We start from the raw sequence: 7,799 nt of genomic DNA on the forward strand, positions 1-7,799 counted from the left end.
CCATAGGGAGGACCCAGGTCCAAACCCCAAGGGCAAAGCAGTAGAGGGCTTCCAGCAAGCCAAGGGAGTCCACCCCGTCTAGGGTCAACTCATTGCTTCCTTTTCCCTTGTGTCCCTCCTCAGGCTTGACAACTTGCTATTTATATCTTTGCCCTAACGATCCCCCCGCCCCGCGTCCTCCCCCCCAGCTTTAACCTCTTCCTTGCCAACCAGTGTTTGGAGTTTACATGAGAAGATTGTTTATGTTAAATAGCTTTGTAATAGTTTCCTCCTACACCACCTCCCTTCCTTCCCCAATAAAAAGCCCTACGTCGTGCTCGGTGAAGCCCGTAAACAAAGGAGGGGTTTGGAGACCCAACCAGGTTTTGGTGAACCCAGTGGGGAAATAATGTCTTTCTCGAAGGACGTTAATGCCTGAGCTCATAATAGTAGGAAACTAGTGTCCACCCTAAGTAAGGAATTGCCTACTTGCAGCTACCTAGCATGAAATACAGATGTCCATGCTGCAGGCCACAAGTCATTGTTGGATGTAGGGGGTTAACCTCGCATGTTTTCCTCACCGGTCTGGATGGCGTTGAGGGTAGCAAACCGATGCGTTTGCTAGGCTCCAAATACTTGAAGTTGTGATAAGTGAGCAGGGAAAAGGAGAGCACAAAAAGGCAGCAAGTGTTTTGAACTCACCTAGACTGATGAACAGAAGCAGAAGGCAATAAAAATCCATTAGCCTGACTGTTCCCTGCAGAGGAGAAACAGGCGCACAAAATCCAATTCATTATTCCCTTTCTTATTTAATGCTAAGTAAGTCATTGAACTTTACTACTTGATCTATCCATTTTCTTTAGTAGTAGGGCTGCAGGAAATCTTTCTCTTCTCAAAGGGGGTTTCAAGTTTCTCGCTGATATCATGTAAAAAATACTTGGAATGTATGAGTAAAAAATAACTGCATTTCAAAGGGAGCTTGAGCCATGCAGATAATGACAATTTTTCTCTTCTGAAGCACAGAACCAGGGAGCGGAGGTCCCTGGGAGCTCGGAGCACCATTGTTCTTCTTCCAGGCCGTTATCTGGAGACAGGCCCTGTGATAGACTCCGCTGAGGCCACCAAACGGATTATCTGCTCGGAGTGCTAATGGCATGCGTTTGACAACATCAACCGCTTAATTTATGAGGTGCCTCGTAATGCAAAGGCAAAGAAATCCATACCATGCAAAAGCCCAGGTACATCCGGTGCGATTAAAAAGCTTCTGATCAAAGCCCGACCTCCTCTACAACACAATTTTCTTAATTATGGCTATGTAGAAATATTTCACCTTCCTAAAAGGCACCTTAGCAGAGTTTGTACAGTGATGGCAGTGTTATATAATAAGAAATATATTAATGGAAGTTCTCCAGCACCGAAATTATTCCAGCCTTTTTATCACTGCATTCCTCGCTCCCACATGAGCGAAGTGCGCAGGAATAAAAGCAGTTAAACACCATCCGCCGGGAGACACGCACGATGGGGATTACTCACAAGTCACTAACAGCTCAGCGGTGCCCATCAGCATTGGGATCCACACAAAGACATTGTGCAAACAGAGATGCTTGTCCTGGGGAATTATTTTTCCACCGCCCGTGGCTCGTTGCCCTGTCACCCTCTCGCAGCTGGGGACAGCTTAGTCCTGTCACCCAGTACCTGAGTTGCTCTTTCAGCTCCCCTGGGCCAGATCTGTGCCAAAAGTTGAGGAGTCTGTCCCATGCTCTTCACTCTGTTATAGTTACACAGCGGATAATCAGACTTAAATCACGTTTTTCTTCTATCGCATGAATATTTGTACACAACTAAGGGTTTTTATCACTTTTCACATGCAATGAGAAGTTTGATAGCTTAGTCATTAAGCTTCTGAATATATATATGAGTAATATATATTCAGAGGGGCCCCTGAAGGGAGGGAAGGTTTAGGTAGTGAGTCCTGTTTTTCCAATGCAGGTCAGGCAAAACGACAGGCCAGAGGGTGCTGGGCTGCGTCTCAGCTTCTGCAGCATCACTGCCAGTTTGTGATCACAGCCGTGGATCCCAATCAGGGCTGCTACCAAATCTCAGCCCCATCACTCTGCACATTCCCATGCCCCTCGTGCCGCTACCCATGTTTGTGCAACCCACGTAGATCAGCTGAAACAAACCTTTTCTGAAAGGGCTGGTTTTCAGCCAGAGGAGCCCATTGCCCACATGGTTGTGCAGGCAGCAGAACCAGTCCGGGCAGCGGGACGTGCAACGGAGGGGAGAGTGCGAGCACCAGCTCTGGCTTGGACGGGCCAATGCTGAGAACTGCAGACAGTGCATTCACCCCGTCGCCAGCTAGCTAGGAACCACCTGGCAGTGCAACAGGAACAAAACCTCTCCCGCGGATGCTCTCGAGGCAGTTTAGAGCAGCGTTACAATACCTGTTGTTACTGGCAATTACTGCAGCAGCAGCTGCTTTGCACCAAATATTACATAAATCTCCAAAAAGCCCGAGCATTCGACGTGTGCTGATTCGTGAGCAGATTGGATGCTCCTGTGTCAGATCTGGGATTTTGTGTGCAGCCTGGGCACACTGGTGTTGTGGCTGTCCTAGTCCGGTGAGAGGAACCTGCCAGGGTACCAGCAATGGTACCAGGTCGGGAGGAGGGGTATGAGCAACAGGTCCCCCCATCACCTCTCCTGCCCCCCCCGCCTCTGCTGCCACACCGCAGCGAGGGCAGCTGCCTGCCAGGGAACGCATCCCACACCACACTGCGTGTCGTAAGCCAGCTAATTGAGATTTTATTTGACGGCTCCCCAGCGAGTATTTAGGGGAAGAACAGACAAACAAAACATCCCTCGCCAAAGGCGGGCTCTGCGAGCGGGCGAGCTGTTAAACAATGGGAGCTTTGTGGGACGTCTCCCAGTTTACCTGCTCCAGTCCAAGAGGAAGCGCTCCTCCCTCCACAGCACAATGGTGGGTCGGCAAGCCTCAGGGGGGGATGCAGGCTGGCACGCACCTTCATGCCACAGGCCGCCCCTGGAGCCCCCCCCATGCTTGGGCAGGTGAGGGGGGGCACGTTACACACCCAAACGGGAGCGGAGAGAGGGCGGTTGCGGGCACCGTGAGCTGTCCCTGGGGGTGGCCGGGGTGCACAGCACTTGCCCACCACCACTGTGGCTTGCACAGGGCACCAGCAGCATCTGTAACTCTTGCTGGACTGGTCAACGAAGGGCTCTTCAGCTGTACATGGAAACTTTAACCCTGAGTGTTGTTCTCCCTTCCCTGCTAGGAAATCCTGCCAGGGCCTTGTCCCAATTCCTTCTTCTTAACAAGCACTCTCTAAATTATGGCCACAAACCACTGTTTAAATTTTACCAGCTGGCAAATCTTTTGCCATGAGCTGTTGCGTTGCCCCTGCAGTTATTCCTTACAGTGGCAGGGTATTCTGCAGTCCCACTTTGAGGAAGGGCGGCCGACGGCCTCTGAGGGGGCTGCGGCATTCGCCTGGCCCTGCAGAATGTCTTGTTGGTAGCTGAAATATTTATACACCCAGCAGCTGCTGAGATATTGAGCTCTTCAGTGGCTCCGATTGCCTCTTTGGTATATACACTTAAATCTGCCTTTCAAAGCGTTGTGCCAATGAGCTTAAGACCAATTATCAAAATAATTTTGGTAGGAAGAAGTCTCAATATCATGGCTTCGAGAGAGCCATGGGCCAGGCATGCAAAGGCACATCACTGCCTAGAGACGCACCACAGTGGCTAATGGCTGGAGCAGTGAACTAGTAGAAAATCCTCATCTAATCTCATTAAGGACAACAGGATTTGGTGCATTACACAGGATCAGAAGGGAAAGGCACACCATTACGTCTGAGATGTGCTGCTAACCATGGCAATGGCAAAAGTCTGAGTAAGCTTCTGTTTCCTCCTCCAGGTTATGGACCTGGCCTGTCTGGACTCATTTCCCATTTGTTTGGTGCTTTTGCACCTTGGTGCTGCTGGTATTAATAACTCAGAGCATCAACCCTGGACGGAATGGGCACGATCAAACCCAGACACTGCCCAGTGTCTGGTACCATTCACATCTGGACGCAGACTGCTGCCGGAACACAGCCAAAAAACTCATGCTGCTGGGTGCTAAAACTGAGCAAGTAAACACCGCCACGAAAAACCCGGGCACCGAGCGGGCAGGCAGACAAAATGGCAGTCTGCGAAGCGAACATGCGTATCAAGCTGCCAGTTTTTGTGAACCAGGAAGCCGATCACCAGTTTACACAACAAACCCAAACACTTTTCCATTTCCAGCTCGGCGGGCCTGATTCTGCCGCTGGTGTTTGCAGGATGGAGCGATGACTCAGGGGAGCGGTGGGGCCTGCAGCTTGCACCAGCACGCCCGGCACAGCAGAGGTGGCGCGGGCGCACCCTGCACCCTGCAGCATCCGCCCCGCAGCAGTGCCACCCCTGGGGTGCCACGGGGCACAGAGGATGACGGCTCCAGGCTGGGGGAATGCTCCAGGTCCTGCAAAACTTGGCATAAGCTGGAGCCCCTCGGAGGGAAAGGGGGGATGCCAGGAGGGATGTGCATTTCCCAGGAGCCATGGATGGCCAGGGAGCAGTGCAGCTTTACATTGGCTCCTCAGGTGTGCTTTACTCTGCTGCTGTTATCCCAAAAGAGTAAGAAAAACTTTTAGGGATGTTCAGGGCATGTTTCAGCTGCCAGTCCCTTGCTGGCATGGTCCTGTATGGAAAGTGTTTTACATCTCACGCTTCTTAACCTGTGTTTCTACAGTGCATCTGCCTGGTGCATCCCTGTCCAAAATGGTTAGACATTCCCAGTAAAAGGCAACACCTGTAGTATGGTAAAAAATGTCCTGGTTTTTGCCATTTGCAATGACAAACTTGGGTTTGCTTGCCAGCATCACCTCTTTTATCCTTTTCCCATCTCGGTCACTTTTTCGAGCAGTTTGACAGCCTGAAGTTACGGACTTGCACAAATAAATCACCTGCTGTTACCACGGCTGCTCTTTGCAGATGGGCAGGCATACAAACACCTCAAATGAAAAGCATATTGATTTCTTCTGGGAGACGATTATCACAAATATTGTTGACCTTACATTATATGCAATTGTTTATATAAAGAGAAAGACCTCTTACTTCCTCCTGGGGCGTTTGGGAATTTGGCAGGCTCTGAAAGCGAGTCAGTGGTGCATAGGGTAACACTCGCTCCTCTGGGGGAGTGTGCTTAGCGCTATTGCAGGAGATCATATTAGCCCTTTTGACAGGATCAAACAGAAAGTTGCAGCTGAACAATGAGTTTTTAGGATGAAAAGTGAAATGTTAAGAAGGTGTGTACGTCTCTGTGAATTTGCTTCATTTTGCTCGTTGATGTGGCGGTAACAGAACTATTTTTAGGTATAATCCTTCAAACAGAACATGACTTCTCCTTTCTGATTAGTACAAAGCTGGCTGCTAGTCAAAGGATAATTATTTCCCAACACATCACCTAACACACACCAGCAAACAAAACACTCATTATTTGAGCTATCCAACGTTAACTGTTGTTCAGCAGTTAACATTTTCTTGACAGCTTTGAATAGGACTAATTGCTCCAGCTTCATTAGCAGAGGTCATTTACTGCTGCTAACAATACTTTTCTGGAGATACTCTCTCGTATAAGATTAGATTATCAGGTCAAATTCTGCTCCCCGTGGCAATGATGCCTGACCGCATTTGGCCTCAAGAAAGTCTGCCCTTTCAGTTCATAACTGCACCACTTCCAGCCCCACAGCTGATATATTACATAAAGGAAGTTAAGTGCACGCCACCGGACGGGAAATTACAATAAATTAGGAAAGTGTGCAGCACAAGGAAGATTTGCAGAATAGCCACTTAAAAGTTATTAATAAAACATCGACTGCAGATAGGGTTTAGGGGGAAAAAAAAGCTGATAAATAAGTCATCCTTATACTTGAAAACACGTGCATACCCGAAAGGGAAAGCGGCATTTGCAGACGAAATGGTGCGTGCTGCATCACGAACACATGGCTGATGCTGTCAAACGCTGCATGTGCCATGGGCACAGTTCAGATCACAATTTTAAGCCACATTTTTTGCACGCAGTTTCATTTGTTCATCAGTTACTGCTTGGAGCTACAGTCAGCCGATGCCGAGGGTCACCGTCTCAAAGTGCAGTGAATTTTCAGGAGTGCTTTGGGGCAGCTCTCACCGGTGGGGAGGTACTTCTACAGGCACTTCGACAGCCCGCTGTATGCCTGAGACATCCTTGACTTTCTTGAACAGACAGAAAACTGAAGCCAGGCTTTCTAGCCAATATATTCCCATCTAAGCACGTGGAGAGATGCAGCCTGCTTTCTAGAAGTGCTGAGCAAACACTGCTCACAGCGTGGCTGGCGCCTTTGAGAATCGGGCATCTTGCACATGGAAGTCTCAGGCACCTTGACAAATAATTTTCTCTGTGTGGATTTCTGTTTTACCTGTGTCTTTCTCTCCTGCAGGCCTGCGGCTCTCTGCTGTTACTTTCCTGCCCACGTACGTGTGCAGCCGCATGCCTACCACCTATACTTTTTGACTTGCAGCTCCAGTTGCTAATCCATGTCTGGTTTTCGTCAGAAAAAAATATTCATCCTGAGTGACTCATTGCCTCCAGAGTATTTCAGCTGCCCCGTAACACTTTTCAGAGTATCCTTCTTCTCCGTGGAGAACAGCCTGTTCTGAGCGTGATCCACGGCAGACTGCTCGCCAGCAGCCTCCCCTTCCTCGCACACGTGTGTGCCATATGTCCTGCTCTGTCCGCACCGTTACTGTCCCACCATCCTCTTTACACCGTGCAAGATGGCCTGGCATCCGCCATCCACACTGCCAGGTGGATTACCTTAGCTCTCTATGAAGGGACTCAACGTGCCAGCCTCCAGACGCTTCCAGCAGGTCCTTGACTGGCCAAAACTCAACAGCAGACAAATCCTCACCACTTTGCTCACACAGCTTGGCCCTGCTGAGGCCAGCAGGCAAAACTCATCCTACCTTTCCCCTTCTTCATGCCATTACACTTTTCCAGGGAAGCATGACCCAGTGCAGCTATTCGGCAGGAGAAGCGAAGCAAATTCTGGCCATAAATTTTCCACCTGAGGACCCTGTTGAGCCAAAATTTTAATCACTTTTTAAAGTCTAAGGACACGAGTGTTTGGATGGTTAAAATTAAGTATGTGAACTGATTTATGAGACAAAGACCCAAGTCCATCAGACCACTCCACCTGCGCAATGCCCATGCAGTAGGCAGGCACTGCTCTTCTCCAGGATGCAGCACCCTGCCGAGGACAAGGGCTCAGCAGCCACTTCAGCTCCCAGCCAGGCGCTGGGGCTGGATCCTGCCCTGCCCTACCTAGCAGGCAGGGACCCAGCCCTGCCCTCGCTCGCTGCAGTCCCCAGCACACAGGAGGAGGATGGCAGCGCTGCCTCCCCATCCCATTCCATCCCTTCACGACCCTGACATGCATAGCCAACACCTCGCCGCAGTCACTGGTGTCAGACGTCGCCGTTCCGTGCACCCTTTTGGTCTTGTTGCCTTTGCTGGAATCACAGACAAAACCAGATTTAAAAAAAAAAAGTCATTCAGTGGCAGAGCCTGCTTCACTTAGCACCTGACCTCATGCCACCCTGCCATTTCAAGGAGCCCATTTCACTATTACCAAGGGAGACCCAGCTCACATCAAACCCCAGTAACATCAATGGAAAAGTATTATGTACTTTCCTGGTGCCTTTATTTTGTCTTTGCATAAAAAGTGTAACTCCCCTCT

The 7,799-nt window shown here is 49.7% G+C and overlaps 1 protein-coding gene and 1 long non-coding RNA gene across 4 annotated transcripts in view; one reads left to right on the forward strand and one right to left on the reverse strand.

Moving 5' to 3' along the window:
* The first annotated feature begins 571 nt into the window (after positions 1-571).
* On the forward strand, positions 572-5,414 carry LOC118451993. The gene is made up of 2 exons (XR_004841615.1): positions 572-1,217; positions 3,920-5,414. It is a non-coding gene; the product is annotated as an uncharacterized LOC118451993 (long non-coding RNA).
* A 554-nt stretch (positions 5,415-5,968) lies between these two features.
* The window catches only part of ADRB1 (adrenoceptor beta 1), a 5,635-nt gene continuing 3,804 nt past the window's right edge, over positions 5,969-7,799 (reverse strand). Inside the window, exon 3 of one of the 3 annotated variants that reach the window (XM_035891489.1) lies at positions 5,969-7,136. The gene's annotated coding sequence lies outside the window, so the exon portion shown is untranslated. Of the gene's footprint in view, positions 7,573-7,799 lie in introns of all 3 variants that reach the window. The other 2 variants (XM_035891488.1, XM_035891487.1) reach the window with 2 other exon arrangements.

This window comes from Egretta garzetta, unplaced genomic scaffold (assembly GCF_000687185.1).
Source record: "Egretta garzetta isolate BGI_Z169 unplaced genomic scaffold, ASM68718v1 scaffold273, whole genome shotgun sequence".
Classification (NCBI taxonomy): Eukaryota; Metazoa; Chordata; class Aves; order Pelecaniformes; family Ardeidae; genus Egretta; species Egretta garzetta.